Source organism: Astyanax mexicanus, chromosome 4 (genome assembly GCF_023375975.1).
Source record: "Astyanax mexicanus isolate ESR-SI-001 chromosome 4, AstMex3_surface, whole genome shotgun sequence".
NCBI classification, from domain to species: Eukaryota; Metazoa; Chordata; class Actinopteri; order Characiformes; family Acestrorhamphidae; genus Astyanax; species Astyanax mexicanus.
This window is the reverse complement of record NC_064411.1, coordinates 14,537,173-14,553,007: the sequence shown is the minus strand read 5'-3', so window position 1 is coordinate 14,553,007 and position 15,835 is coordinate 14,537,173. Positions and strand designations below refer to the sequence as shown.

The following is a 15,835-nucleotide window of genomic DNA, read 5'->3' as shown; positions in this document are numbered from 1 at the left end:
ATCCGGGGTGGTTGCTAAGGTGTTGCTAGGTGGTTGCTAGGTGGTTGCTAGGGTGTTGCTAGGCGGTTGCTAAGGTGTTGCTATGGTATCCGGGGTGGTTGCTAAGGTGTTACTAGGTGGTTGCTAGGTGGTTGCTAAGGTGTTGCTAGGCGGTTGCTAAGGTGTTGCTATGGTATGCGGGGTGGTTGCTAAGGTGTTGCTAGGTGGTTGCTAGGTGGTTGCTAAGGTGTTGCTAGGCGGTTGCTAAGGTGTTGCTATGGTATCCGGGGTGGTTGCTAAGGTGTTGCTAGGTGGTTGCTAGGTGGTTGCTAAGGTGTTGCTAGGCGGTTGCTAAGGTGTTGCTATGGTATCCAGGGTGGTTGCTAAGGTGTTGCTAAGTGGTTGCTAGGTGGTTGCTAGGGTGTTGCTAGGCGGTTGCTAAGGTGTTGCTATGGTATCCGGGGTGGTTGCTAAGGTGTTGCTAGGTGGTTGCTAGGTGGTTGCTAGGGTGTTGCTAGGTGGTTACTAGGGTGTTGCTATGGTATCCGGGGTGGTTGCTAAGGTGTTGCTAGGTGGTTGCTAGGTGGTTGCTAAGGTGTTGCTAGGCGGTTGCTAAGGTGTTGCTATGGTATCCAGGGTGGTTGCTAAGGTGTTGCTAAGTGGTTGCTAGGTGGTTGCTAGGGTGTTGCTAGGCGGTTGCTAAGGTGTTGCTATGGTATCCGGGGTGGTTGCTAAGGTGTTGCTAGGTGGTTGCTAGGTGGTTGCTAGGGTGTTGCTAGGCGGTTACTAGGGTGTTGCTATGGTATCCGGGGTGGTTGCTAAGGTGTTGCTAGGTGGTTGCTAGGTGGTTGCTAAGGTGTTGCTAGGCGGTTGCTAAGGTGTTGCTATGGTATCCGGGGTGGTTGCTAAGGTGTTGCTAGGTGGTTGCTAGGTGGTTGCTAAGGTGTTGCTAGGCGGTTGCTAAGGTGTTGCTATGGTATCCGGGGTGGTTGCTAAGGTGTTGCTAAGGTGTTGCTAGGTGGTTGCTAGGGTGTTGCTAGGCGGTTGCTAAGGTGTCGCTATGGTATCGGGGGTGGTTGCTAAGGTGTTGCTAAGTGGTTGCTAGGTGGTTGCTAAGGTGTTGCTAGGCGGTTGCTAAGGTGTTGCTATGGTATCTGGGGTGGTTGCTAAGGTGTTGCTAGATGGTTGCTAGGTGGTTGCTATGGTGTTGCTAGGCGGTTGCTAAGGTGTTGCTATGGTATCCGGGGTGGTTGCTAAGGTGTTGCTAAGTGGTTGGTAGGTCACTCCTAAGCAGTTGCTAGGTGGTTGCTAAGGTGTCGCTATGGTATCCGGGGTGGTTGCTATGGTGTTTCTAGGTGGTTGCTAGGTGATGTATATGCATAAATTTGATTAAATGGTGTTTGCACGTTGCTACGCAACGTGCAAATACATCAATCAGCTATGCACGCTAGGTTGCTTTGGCCGTTCGGGGGTGTCCAAACTTTTGACCCGTGGCTCCATTACACACAGTACTGGGGGGCCGGGGTGTCCAAACTTTTGACCCGTGGCTCCATTACACACAGTACTGGGGGGCCGGGGTGTCCAAACTTTTGACCTAATGCTGTTTTATCCCATAGCTGCTCCATTACACACAGTACTGGAGTTCTAGCTACCTGTCCTTCGATCTAGCTGCCGTCCTCCGATTGGCCCCATTCATTCCAATGGGGCCACTTCGTACGACAATCGTACGAAATCCGTACGTCGTAACTTTTCGTAACGCATATTTTCGGAAAGAGCTCAATAAGTTCTACAGGTCCTCAATTGGTTTCATCTTAGTATTTCAAAAATTGCGACGTCCACGGGCGTGCAAAGTTCTGCCCATTCATTTTCAATGGGCAAAAAAACGCGTACTTACGAAGTTTTTACGAAAAACGTAAGTCCGATCGGAAAGCTGTATACAAGCCCACCATTCCCGATATGGACGCACGTTTTCTCTTTTGAACGAAGTCGATATTTCGAAAACTGCGGCACTAGTTAACCGGACAAAAAACAGGTGGAACTAGATTGCAGTTCCTACAGAAACTGCGAGTGTGATTGCAGTGCTGGCTGGTATCTGCTATGGTGTTGCTAAGGTGTTGCTAAGTGGTTGCTAAGGTGTGGCTATGGTATCCGGGGTGGTTGCTAAGGTGTTGCTAAGTGGTTGCTAGGTGGTTGCTAAGGTGTTGCTAGGCGGTTGCTAAGGTGTTGCTATGGTATCTGGGGTGGTTGCTAAGGTGTTGCTAGGTGGTTGCTAAGGTGTTGCTAGGCGGTTGCTAAGGTGTTGCTATGGTATCCAGGGTGGTTGCTAAGGTGTTGCTAGGTGGTTGCTAGGTGGTTGCTAAGGTGTTGCTAGGCGGTTGCTAAGGTGTTGCTATGGTATCCGGGGTGGTTGCTAAGGTGTTGCTAGGTGGTTGCTAAGGTGTTGCTAGGCGGTTGCTAAGGTGTTGCTATGGTATCCGGGGTGGTTGCTAAGGTGTTGCTAGGTGGTTGCTAGGGTGTTGCTATGGTATCCGGGGTGGTTGCTAAGGTGTTGCTAGGTGGTTGCTAGGTGGTTGCTAGGGTGTTGCTAGGCGGTTGCTAAGGTGTTGCTATGGTATCCGGGGTGGTTGCTAAGGTGTTGCTAGGTGGTTGCTAAGGTGTTGCTAGGCGGTTGCTAAGGTGTTGCTATGGTATCCAGGGTGGTTGCTAAGGTGTTGCTAGGTGGTTGCTAAGGTGTTGCTAGGCGGTTGCTAAGGTGTTGCTATGGTATCCGGGGTGGTTGCTAAGGTGTTGCTAGGTGGTTGCTAGGGTGTTGCTATCCGGTTGCTAAGGTGTTGCTATGGTATCCGGGGTGGTTGCTAAGGTGTTGCTAGGTGGTTGCTAGGGTGTTGCTAGGCGGTTGCTAAGGTGTTGCTATGGTATCCGGGGTGGTTGCTAAGGTGTTGCTAGGTGGTTGCTAGGTGGTTGCTAGGGTGTTGCTAGGCGGTTGCTAAGGTGTTGCTATGGTATCCGGGGTGGTTGCTAAGGTGTTGCTAGGTGGTTGCTAGGTGGTTGCTAGGGTGTTGCTAGGCGGTTGCTAAGGTGTTGCTATGGTATCCGGGGTGGTTGCTAAGGTGTTGCTAGGTGGTTGCTAGGTGGTTGCTAGGGTGTTGCTAGGCGGTTGCTAAGGTGTTGCTATGGTATCCGGGGTGGTTGCTAAGGTGTTGCTAGGTGGTTGCTAGGTGGTTGCTAGGGTGTTGCTAGGCGGTTGCTAAGGTGTTGCTATGGTATCCGGGGTGTTTGCTAAGGTGTTGCTAGGTGGTTGCTAGGGTGTTGCTAGGCGGTTGCTAAGGTGTTGCTATGGTATCCGGGGTGGTTGCTAAGGTGTTGCTAGGTGGTTGCTAGGTGGTTGCTAGGGTGTTGCTAGGGGGTTGCTAAGGTGTTGCTATGGTATCTGGGGTGGTTGCTAAGGTGTTGCTAGATGGTTGCTAGGTGGTTGCTATGGTGTTGCTAGGCGGTTGCTAAGGTGTTGCTATGGTATCCGGGGTGGTTGCTATGGTGTTTCTAGGTGGTTGCTAGGTGATGTATATGCATAAATTTGATTAAATGGTGTTTGCACGTTGCTACGCAACGTGCAAATACATCAATCAGCTATGCACGCTAGGTTGCTCTGGCCGTTCGGGGGTGTCCAAACTTTTGACCCGTGGCTCCATTACACACAGTACTGGGGGGCCGGGGTGTCCAAACTTTTGACCCGTGGCTCCATTACACACAGTACTGGGGGGCCGGGGTGTCCAAACTTTTGACCTAACGCTGATTTATCCCATAGCTGCTCCATTACACACAGTACTGGAGTTCTAGCTACCTGTCCTTCGATCTAGCTGCCGTCCTCCGATTGGCCCCATTCATTCCAATGGGGCCACTTCGTACGACATTCGTACGAAATCCGTACGTCGTAACTTTTCGTAACGCATATTTTCGGAAAGAGCTCAATAAGTTCTACAGGTCCTCAATTGGTTTCATCTTAGTATTTCAAAAATTGCGACGTCCACGGGCGTGCAAAGTTCTGCCCATTCATTTTCAATGGGCAAAAAAACGCGTACTTACGAAGTTTTTACGAAAAACGTAAGTCCGATCGGAAAGCTGTATACAAGCCCACCATTCCCGATATGGACGCACGTTTTCTCTTTTGAACGAAGTCGATATTTCGAAAACTGCGGCACTAGTTAACCGGACAAAAAACAGGTGGAATAATAATAATAACTAGATTGCAGTTCCTACAGAAACTGCGAGTGTGATTGCAGTGCTGGCTGGTATCTGCTATGGTGTTGCTAAGGTGTTGCTAAGTGGTTGCTAGGTGGTTGCTAAGGTGTTGCTAGGCGGTTGCTAAGGTGTTGCTATGGTATCTGGGGTGGTTGCTAAGGTGTTGCTAGGTGGTTGCTAAGGTGTTGCTAGGCGGTTGCTAAGGTGTTGCTACGGTATCCAGGGTGGTTGCTAAGGTGTTGCTAGGTGGTTGCTAGGTGGTTGCTAAGGTGTTGCTAGGCGGTTGCTAAGGTGTTGCTATGGTATCCGGGGTGGTTGCTAAGGTGTTGCTAGGTGGTTGCTAGGTGGTTGCTAAGGTGTTGCTAGGCGGTTGCTAAGGTGTTGCTATGGTATCCGGGGTGGTTGCTAAGGTGTTGTTAGGTGGTTGCTAGGTGGTTGCTAAGGTGTTGCTAGGTGGTTGCTAAGGTGTTGCTATGGTATCTTGGGTGGTTGCTAAGGTGTTGCTAGGTGGTTGCTAGGTGGTTGCTAAGGTGTTGCTATGGTATCCGGGATGGTTGCTAAGGTGTTGCTAGGTGGTTGCTAGGTGGTTGCTAGGGTGTTGCTAGGCGGTTGCTAAGGTGTTGCTATGGTATCCGGTGTGGTTGCTAAGGTGTTGCTAGGCGGTTGCTAAGGTGTTGCTATGGTATCCGGGGTAGTTGCTATGGTGTTGCTAAGTGGTTGGTAGGTCACTCCTTAGCAGTTGCTAGGTGGTTGCTAAGGTGTTGCTATGGTATCCGGGGTGGTTGCTAAGATGTTGCTAGGTGGTTGCTAAGGTGTTGCTAGGCGGTTGCTAAGGTGTTGCTATGGTATCTGGGGTGGTTGCTAAGGTGTTGCTAGGTGATTACTAGGTGGTTGCTAAGGTGTTGCTAGGCGGTTGCTAAGGTGTTGCTAGGCGTTTGCTAAGGTGTTGCTATGGTATTTGGGGTGGTTGCTAAGGTGTTGCTAAGGTGTTGCTAGGCGGTTGCTAAGGTGTTGCTATGGTATCCGGGGTGGTTGCTAAGGTGTTGCTAGGTGGTTGCTAGGTGGTTGCTAGGGTGTTGCTAGGCGGTTGCTAAGGTGTTGCTATGGTATCCGGGGTGGTTGCTAAGGTGTTGCTAGGTGGTTGCTAGGTGGTTGCTAGGGTGTTGCTAGGCGGTTGCTAAGGTGTTGCTATGGTATCCGGGGTGGTTGCTAAGGTGTTGCTAGGTGGTTGCTAGGTGGTTTCTAGGGTGTTGCTAGGCGGTTGCTAAGGTGTTGCTATGGTATCCGGGGTGGTTGCTAAGGTGTTGCTAGGTGGTTGCTAGGTGGTTGCTAGGGTGTTGCTAGGCGGTTGCTAAGGTGTTGCTATGGTATCTGGGGTGGTTGCTAAGGTGTTGCTAGATGGTTGCTAGGTGGTTGCTATGGTGTTGCTAGGCGGTTGCTAAGGTGTTGCTATGGTATCCAGGATGGTTGCTATGGTGTTTCTAGGTGGTTGCTAGGTGATGTATATGCATAAATTTGATTAAATGGTGTTTGCACGTTGCTACGCAACGTGCAAATACATAAATCAGCTATGCACGCTAGGTTGCTCTGGCCGTTCGGGGGTGTCCAAACTTTTGACCCGTGGCTCCATTACACACAGTACTGGGGGGCCGGGGTGTCCAAACTTTTGACCCGTGGCTCCATTACACACAGTACTGGGGGGCCGGGGTGTCCAAACTTTTGACCCGTGGCTCCATTACACACAGTACTGGGGGGCCGGGGTGTCCAAACTTTTGACCTAACGCTGATTTATCCCATAGCTGCTCCATACACTCACATTACTGGAGTTCTAGCTACCTGTCCTTCGATCTAGCTGCCGTCCTCCGATTGGCCCCATTCATTCCAATGGGGCCACTTCGTACGACAATCGTACGAAATCCGTACGTCGTAACTTTTCGTAACGCATATTTTCGGAAAGAGCTCAATAAGTTCTACAGGTCCTCAATTGGTTTCATCTTCGTATTTCAAAAATTGCGACGTCCACGGGCGTGCAAAGTTCTGCCCATTCATTTTCAATGGGCAAAAAAACGCGTACTTACGAAGTTTTTACGAAAAACGTAAGTCCGATCGGAAAGCTGTATACAAGCCCACCATTCCCGATATGGACGCACGTTTTCTCTTTTGAACGAAGTCGATATTTCGAAAACTGCGGCACTAGTTAACCGGACAAAAAACAGGTGGAATAATAATAATAATAATAAGAAGAAGAAGAATAAGACTTAAGAAGAACAATACTGTGATTGCATTACTGCAATCACACTAATAATAAGAAGAAGAAGAAGAAGAAGAAGAAGAATAAGACTTAAGAAGATCAATACTGTGATTGCATTACTGCAATCACACTAATAATAATAATAATAATAATAAGAATAAGACTTAAGAAGAACAATACTGTGATTGCATTACTGCAATCACACTAATAATAGATTGCAGTTCCTACAGAAACTGCGAGTGTGATTGCAGAGCTGACCGGGGTACCCAAACTTTTGACCAGTTGCTCCATTACACACAGTACTGGGGCACTGGGGTGTCCAAACTTTTGACCCGTGGCTCCATTACACAGTACTGGGGCTCTGGGGTGTCCAAACTTTTGACCCGTGGCTCCATTACACACAGTGCTGGGGCTCTGGGGTGTCCAAACTTTTGACCCGTGACTCCATTACACACAGTGCTGGGGCTCTGGGGTGTCCAAACTTTTGACCCGCAGCTCCATTACACACAGTGCTGGGGCTCTGGGGTGTCCAAACTTTTGACCCGTGGCTCCATTACACACAGTACTGGGCTCTGGGGTGTCCAAACTTTTGACCCGTGGCTCCATTACACACAGTGCTGGGGCTCTGGGGTGTCCAAACTTTTGACCCGTGGCTCCATTACACACAGTGCTGGGGCTCTGGGGTGTCCAAACTTTTGACCCGTGGCTCCATTACACACAGTACTGGGGGGCCGGGGTGTCCAAACTTTTGACCTAATGCTGTTTTATCCCATAGCTGCTCCATTACACACAGTACTGGAGTTCTAGCTACCTGTCCTTCGATCTAGCTGCCGTCCTCCGATTTGCCCCATTCATTCCAATGGGGCCACTTCGTACGACAATCGTACGAAATCCGTACGACGTAACTTTTCGTAACGCATATTTTCGGAAAGAGCTCAATAAGTTCTACAGGTCCTCAATTGGTTTCATCTTCGTATTTCAAAAATTGCGACGTCCACGGGCGTGCAAAGTTCTGCCCATTCATTTTCAATGGGCAAAAAAACGCGTACTTACGAAGTTTTTACGAAAAACGTAAGTCCGATCGGAAAGCTGTATACAAGCCCACCATTCCCGATATGGACGCACGTTTTCTCTTTTGAACGAAGTCGATATTTCGAAAACTGCGGCACTAGTTAACCGGACAAAAAACAGGTGGAATAATAATAATAACTAGATTGCAGTTCCTACAGAAACTGCGAGTGTGATTGCAGTGCTGGCTGGTATCTGCTATGGTGTTGCTAAGGTGTTGCTATGGTATCCGGGGTGGTTGCTAAGGTGTTGCTAGGTGGTTGCTAGGTGGTTGCTAGGGTGTTGCTAGGCGGTTGCTAAGGTGTTGCTATGGTATCCGGGGTGGTTGCTAAGGTGTTGCTAGGTGGTTGCTAGGTGGTTGCTAGGCGGTTGCTAAGGTGTTGCTATGGTATCCGGGGTGGTTGCTAAGGTGTTGCTAGGTGGTTGCTAGGTGGTTGCTAGGGTGTTGCTAGGCGGTTGCTAAGGTGTTGCTATGGTATCCGGGGTGGTTGCTAAGGTGTTACTAGGTGGTTGCTAGGTGGTTGCTAAGGTGTTGCTAGGCGGTTGCTAAGGTGTTGCTATGGTATGCGGGGTGGTTGCTAAGGTGTTGCTAGGTGGTTGCTAGGTGGTTGCTAAGGTGTTGCTAGGCGGTTGCTAAGGTGTTGCTATGGTATCCGGGGTGGTTGCTAAGGTGTTGCTAGGTGGTTGCTAGGTGGTTGCTAAGGTGTTGCTAGGCGGTTGCTAAGGTGTTGCTATGGTATCCAGGGTGGTTGCTAAGGTGTTGCTAAGTGGTTGCTAGGTGGTTGCTAGGGTGTTGCTAGGCGGTTGCTAAGGTGTTGCTATGGTATCCGGGGTGGTTGCTAAGGTGTTGCTAGGTGGTTGCTAGGTGGTTGCTAGGGTGTTGCTAGGTGGTTACTAGGGTGTTGCTATGGTATCCGGGGTGGTTGCTAAGGTGTTGCTAGGTGGTTGCTAGGTGGTTGCTAAGGTGTTGCTAGGCGGTTGCTAAGGTGTTGCTATGGTATCCAGGGTGGTTGCTAAGGTGTTGCTAAGTGGTTGCTAGGTGGTTGCTAGGGTGTTGCTAGGCGGTTGCTAAGGTGTTGCTATGGTATCCGGGGTGGTTGCTAAGGTGTTGCTAGGTGGTTGCTAGGTGGTTGCTAGGGTGTTGCTAGGCGGTTACTAGGGTGTTGCTATGGTATCCGGGGTGGTTGCTAAGGTGTTGCTAGGTGGTTGCTAGGTGGTTGCTAAGGTGTTGCTAGGCGGTTGCTAAGGTGTTGCTATGGTATCCGGGGTGGTTGCTAAGGTGTTGCTAGGTGGTTGCTAGGTGGTTGCTAAGGTGTTGCTAGGCGGTTGCTAAGGTGTTGCTATGGTATCCGGGGTGGTTGCTAAGGTGTTGCTAAGGTGTTGCTAGGTGGTTGCTAGGGTGTTGCTAGGCGGTTGCTAAGGTGTCGCTATGGTATCGGGGGTGGTTGCTAAGGTGTTGCTAAGTGGTTGCTAGGTGGTTGCTAAGGTGTTGCTAGGCGGTTGCTAAGGTGTTGCTATGGTATCTGGGGTGGTTGCTAAGGTGTTGCTAGATGGTTGCTAGGTGGTTGCTATGGTGTTGCTAGGCGGTTGCTAAGGTGTTGCTATGGTATCCGGGGTGGTTGCTAAGGTGTTGCTAAGTGGTTGGTAGGTCACTCCTAAGCAGTTGCTAGGTGGTTGCTAAGGTGTCGCTATGGTATCCGGGGTGGTTGCTATGGTGTTTCTAGGTGGTTGCTAGGTGATGTATATGCATAAATTTGATTAAATGGTGTTTGCACGTTGCTACGCAACGTGCAAATACATCAATCAGCTATGCACGCTAGGTTGCTTTGGCCGTTCGGGGGTGTCCAAACTTTTGACCCGTGGCTCCATTACACACAGTACTGGGGGGCCGGGGTGTCCAAACTTTTGACCCGTGGCTCCATTACACACAGTACTGGGGGGCCGGGGTGTCCAAACTTTTGACCTAATGCTGTTTTATCCCATAGCTGCTCCATTACACACAGTACTGGAGTTCTAGCTACCTGTCCTTCGATCTAGCTGCCGTCCTCCGATTGGCCCCATTCATTCCAATGGGGCCACTTCGTACGACAATCGTACGAAATCCGTACGTCGTAACTTTTCGTAACGCATATTTTCGGAAAGAGCTCAATAAGTTCTACAGGTCCTCAATTGGTTTCATCTTAGTATTTCAAAAATTGCGACGTCCACGGGCGTGCAAAGTTCTGCCCATTCATTTTCAATGGGCAAAAAAACGCGTACTTACGAAGTTTTTACGAAAAACGTAAGTCCGATCGGAAAGCTGTATACAAGCCCACCATTCCCGATATGGACGCACGTTTTCTCTTTTGAACGAAGTCGATATTTCGAAAACTGCGGCACTAGTTAACCGGACAAAAAACAGGTGGAATAATAATAATAACTAGATTGCAGTTCCTACAGAAACTGCGAGTGTGATTGCAGTGCTGGCTGGTATCTGCTATGGTGTTGCTAAGGTGTTGCTATGGTATCCGGGGTGGTTGCTAAGGTGTTGTTAGGTGGTTGCTAAGGTGTTGCTAGGCGGTTGCTAAGGTGTTGCTATGGTATCCGGGTGGTTGCTAAGGTGTTGCTAAGTGGTTGCTAGGTGGTTGCTAAGGTGTTGCTAGGCGGTTGCTAAGGTGTTGCTATGGTATCCGGGTGGTTGCTAAGGTGTTGCTAGGTGGTTGCTAGGTGGTTGCTAAGGTGTTGCTAGGTGGTTGCTAAGGTGTTGCTAGGCGGTTGCTAAGGTGTTGCTAGGCGGTTGCTAAGGTGTTGCTATGGTATTTGGGGTGGTTGCTAAGGTGTTGCTAGGTGGTTGCTAGGTGGTTGCTAGGGTGTTGCTAGGCGGTTGCTAAGGTGTTGCTATGGTATCCGGGGTGGTTGCTAAGGTGTTGCTAGGTGGTTGCTAGGTGGTTGCTAGGGTGTTGCTAGGCGGTTGCTAAGGTGTTGCTATGGTATCTTGGGTGGTTGCTAAGGTGTTGCTAGGTGGTTGCTAGGTGGTTGCTAGGGTGTTGCTAGGCGGTTGCTAAGGTGTTGCTACGGTATCCGGGGTGGTTGCTAAGTTGTTGCTAGGTGGTTGCTAGGTGGTTGCTAGGGTGTTGCTAGGCGGTTGCTAAGGTGTTGCTATGGTATCCGGGGTGGTTGCTAAGGTGTTGCTAGGTGGTTGCTAGGTGGTTGCTAGGGTGTTGCTAGGCGGTTGCTAAGGTGTTGCTATGGTATCCGGGGTGGTTGCTAAGGTGTTGCTAGGTGGTTGCTAAGGTGTTGCTAGGCGGTTGCTAAGGTGTTGCTATGGTATCTTGGGTGGTTGCTAAGGTGTTGCTAGGTGGTTGCTAGGTGGTTGCTAGGTGGTTGCTAGGGTGTTGCTAGGCGGTTGCTAAGGTGTTGCTATGGTATCCGGGGTGGTTGCTAAGGTGTTGCTAGGTGGTTGCTAGGTGGTTGCTAGGGTGTTGCTAGGCGGTTGCTAAGGTGTTGCTATGGTATCCGGGGTGGTTGCTAAGGTGTTGCTAGGTGGTTGCTAGGTGGTTGCTAGCGTGTTGCTAGGCGGTTGCTAAGGTGTTGCTATGGTATCCGGGGTGGTTGCTAAGGTGTTGCTAGGTGGTTGCTAGGCGGTTGCTAAGGTGTTGCTATGGTATCCGGGGTGGTTGCTAAGGTGTTGCTAGGTGGTTGCTAGGTGGTTGCTAAGGTGTTGCTAGGCGGTTGCTAAGGTGTTGCTATGGTATCCGGGGTGGTTGCTAAGGTGTTGCTAGGTGTTTGCTAGGTGGTTGCTAAGGTGTTGCTAGGCGGTTGCTAAGGTGTTGCTATGGTATCCGGGGTGGTTGCTAAGGTGTTGCTAGGTGGTTGCTAGGTGGTTGCTAAGGTGTTGCTAGGTGGTTGCTAGGTGATGTATATGCATAAATTAGATTAAATGGTGTTTGCACGTTGCTACGCAACGTGCAAATACATCAATCAGCTATGCACGCTAGGTTGCTTTGGCCGTTCGGGGGTGTCCAAACTTTTGACCCGTGGCTCCATTACACACAGTACTGGGGGGGCCGGGGTGTCCAAACTTTTGACCCGTGGCTCCATTACACACAGTACTGGGGGGCCGGGGTGTCCAAACTTTTGACCTAATGTTGTTTTATCCCATAGCTGCTCCATACACTCACAGTACTGGAGTTCTAGCTACCTGTCCTTCGATCTAGCTGCCGTCCTCCGATTGGCCCCATTCATTCCAATGGGGCCACTTCGTACGACATTCGTACGAAATCCGTACGTCGTAACTTTTCGTAACGCATATTTTCGGAAAGAGCTCAATAAGTTCTACAGGTCCTCAATTGGTTTCATCTTCGTATTTCAAAAATTGCGACGTCCACGGGCGTGCAAAGTTCTGCCCATTCATTTTCAATGGTCAAAAAAACGCGTACTTACGAAGTTTTTACGAAAAACGTAAGTCCGATCGGAAAGCTGTATACAAGCCCACCATTCCCGATATGGACGCACGTTTTCTCTTTTGAACGAAGTCGATATTTCGAAAACTGCGGCACTAGTTAACCGGACAAAAAACAGGTGGAATAATAATAATAACTAGATTGCAGTTCCTACAGAAACTGCGAGTGTGATTGCAGTGCTGGCTGGTATCTGCTGTGGTGTTGCTAAGGTGTTGCTAAGTGGTTGCTAAGGTGTGGCTATGGTATCCGGGGTGGTTGCTAAGGTGTTGCTAAGTGGTTGCTAGGTGGTTGCTAAGGTGTTGCTAGGCGGTTGCTAAGGTGTTGCTATGGTATCTGGGGTGGTTGCTAAGGTGTTGCTAGGTGGTTGCTAAGGTGTTGCTAGGCGGTTGCTAAGGTGTTGCTATGGTATCCGGGGTGGTTGCTAAGGTGTTGCTAGCTGGTTGCTAGGTGGTTGCTAAGGTGTTGCTAGGCGGTTGCTAAGGTGTTGCTATGGTATCCGGGGTGGTTGCTAAGGTGTTGCTAGGTGGTTGCTAGGTGGTTGCTAAGTTGTTGCTAGGCGGTTGCTAAGGTGTTGCTATGGTATCCGGGGTGGTTGCTAAGGTGTTGCTAGGTGGTTGCTAGGGTGTTGCTAGGCGGTTGCTAAGGTGTTGCTATGGTATCCGGGGTGGTTGCTAAGGTGTTGCTAGGTGGTTGCTAGGTGGTTGCTAGGGTGTTGCTAGGCGGTTGCTAAGGTGTTGCTATGGTATCCGGGGTGGTTGCTAAGGTGTTGCTAGGTGGTTGCTAGGGTGTTGCTAGGCGGTTGCTAAGGTGTTGCTATGGTATCCGGGGTGGTTGCTAAGATGTTGCTAGGTGGTTGCTAGGTGGTTGCTAGGGTGTTGCTAGGCGGTTGCTAAGGTGTTGCTATGGTATCCGGGGTGGTTGCTAAGGTGTTGCTAGGTGGTTGCTAGGTGGTTGCTAGGGTGTTGCTAGGCGGTTGCTAAGGTGTTGCTATGGTATCTGGGGTGGTTGCTAAGGTGTTGCTAGATGGTTGCTAGGTGGTTGCTATGGTGTTGCTAGGCGGTTACTAAGGTGTTGCTATGGTATCCAGGGTGGTTGCTATGGTGTTTCTAGGTGGTTGCTAGGTGATGTATATGCATAAATTTGATTAAATGGTGTTTGCACGTTGCTACGCAACGTGCAAATACATCAATCAGCTATGCACGCTAGGTTGCTCTGGCCGTTCGGGGGTGTCCAAACTTTTGACCCGTGGCTCCATTACACACAGTACTGGGGGGCCGGGGTGTCCAAACTTTTGACCCGTGGCTCCATTACACACAGTACTGGGGGGCCGGGGTGTCCAAACTTTTGACCTAATGCTGTTTTATCCCATAGCTGCTCCATTACACACAGTACTGGAGTTCTAGCTACCTGTCCTTCGATCTAGCTGCCGTCCTCCGATTGGCCCCATTCATTCCAATGGGGCCACTTCGTACGACATTCGTACGAAATCCGTACGTCGTAACTTTTCGTAACGCATATTTTCGGAAAGAGCTCAATAAGTTCTACAGGTCCTCAATTGGTTTCATCTTCGTATTTCAAAAATTGCGACGTCCACGGGCGTGCAAAGTTCTGCCCATTCATTTTCAATGGGCAAAAAAACGCGTACTTACGAAGTTTTTACGAAAAACGTAAGTCCGATCGGAAAGCTGTATACAAGCCCACCATTCCCGATATGGACGCACGTTTTCTCTTTTGAACGAAGTCGATATTTCGAAAACTGCGGCACTAGTTAACCGGACAAAAAACAGGTGGAATAATAATAATAACTAGATTGCAGTTCCTACAGAAACTGCGAGTGTGATTGCAGAGCTGGCTGGTATCTGCTATGGTGTTGCTAAGGTGTTGCTAAGTGGTTGCTAAGGTGTTGCTATCGTATCCAGGGTGGTTGCTAAGGTGTTGCTAAGTGGTTGCTAAGTGGTTGCTAAGGTGTTGCTAGGTGGTTGCTAAGGTGTTGCAATGGTATCCGGGGTGGTTGCTAAGGTGTTGCTAGATGGTTGCTAGGCGGTTGCTAAGGTGTTGCTATGGTATCCGGGGTGGTTGCTAAGGTGTTGCTAGGTGGTTGCTAAGGTGTTGCTATGGTATCCGGGGTGGTTGCTAAGGTGTTGCTAGGTGGTTGCTAGGGTGTTGCTAGGCGGTTGCTAAGGTGTTGCTATGGTATCCGGGGTGGTTGCTAAGGTGTTGCTAGGTGGTTGCTAGGGTGTTGCTAGGCGGTTGCTAAGGTGTTGCTATGGTATCCGGGGTGGTTGCTAAGGTGTTGCTAGGTGGTTGCTAGGTGGTTGCTAGGGTGTTGCTAGGCGGTTGCTAAGGTGTTGCTATGGTATCCGGGGTGGTTGCTAAGGTGTTGCTAGGTGGTTGCTAGGTGGTTGCTAGGGTGTTGCTAGGCGGTTGCTAAGGTGTTGCTATGGTATCCGGGGTGGTTGCTAAGGTGTTGCTAGGTGGTTGCTAGGTGGTTGCTAGGGTGTTGCTAGGCGGTTGCTAAGGTGTTGCTATGGTATCCGGGGTGTTTGCTAAGGTGTTGCTAGGTGGTTGCTAGGTGGTTGCTAGGGTGTTGCTAGGCGGTTGCTAAGGTGTTGCTATGGTATCCGGGGTGGTTGCTAAGGTGTTGCTAGGTGGTTGCTAGGTGGTTGCTAGGGTGTTGCTAGGGGGTTGCTAAGGTGTTGCTATGGTATCTGGGGTGGTTGCTAAGGTGTTGCTAGATGGTTGCTAGGTGGTTGCTATGGTGTTGCTAGGCGGTTGCTAAGGTGTTGCTATGGTATCCGTGGTGGTTGCTATGGTGTTTCTAGGTGGTTGCTAGGTGATGTATATGCATAAATTTGATTAAATGGTGTTTGCACGTTGCTACGCAACGTGCAAATACATCAATCAGCTATGCACGCTAGGTTGCTCTGGCCGTTCGGGGGTGTCCAAACTTTTGACCCGTGGCTCCATTACACACAGTACTGGGGGGCCGGGGTGTCCAAACTTTTGACCCGTGGCTCCATTACACACAGTACTGGGGGGCCGGGGTGTCCAAACTTTTGACCTAACGCTGATTTATCCCATAGCTGCTCCATTACACACAGTACTGGAGTTCTAGCTACCTGTCCTTCGATCTAGCTGCCGTCCTCCGATTGGCCCCATTCATTCCAATGGGGCCACTTCGTACGACATTCGTACGAAATCCGTACGTCGTAACTTTTCGTAACGCATATTTTCGGAAAGAGCTCAATAAGTTCTACAGGTCCTCAATTGGTTTCATCTTAGTATTTCAAAAATTGCGACGTCCACGGGCGTGCAAAGTTCTGCCCATTCATTTTCAATGGTCAAAAAAACGCGTACTTACGAAGTTTTTACGAAAAACGTAAGTCCGATCGGAAAGCTGTATACAAGCCCACCATTCCCGATATGGACGCACGTTTTCTCTTTTGAACGAAGTCGATATTTCGAAAACTGCGGCACTAGTTAACCGGACAAAAAACAGGTGGAATAATAATAATAATAATAATAATAATAATAATAAGAAGAAGAAGAATAAGACTTAAGAAGATCAATACTGTGATTGCATTACTGCAATCACACTAACTAGATTGCAGTTCCTACAGAAACTGCGAGTGTGATTGCAGAGCTGACCGGGGTACCCAAACTTTTGACCAGTTGCTCCATTACACACAGTACTGGGGCCCTGGGGTGTCCAAACTTTTGACCCGTGGCTCCATTACACAGTACTGGGGCTCTGGGGTGTCCAAACTTTTGACCCGTGACTCCATTACACACAGTACTGGGGCTCTGGGGTGTCCAAACTTTTGACCCGTGACTCCATTACACACAGTACTGGGGC

The 15,835-nt window shown here is 49.6% G+C and overlaps 1 protein-coding gene across 1 annotated transcript in view; it reads left to right on the top strand.

Moving 5' to 3' along the window:
* Positions 1–15,835, top strand: part of LOC125801169 (zinc finger protein 585A-like) — a 418,011-nt gene that overhangs the window by 36,483 nt on the left and 365,693 nt on the right. The gene's annotated exons all lie outside the window — the stretch shown is intronic.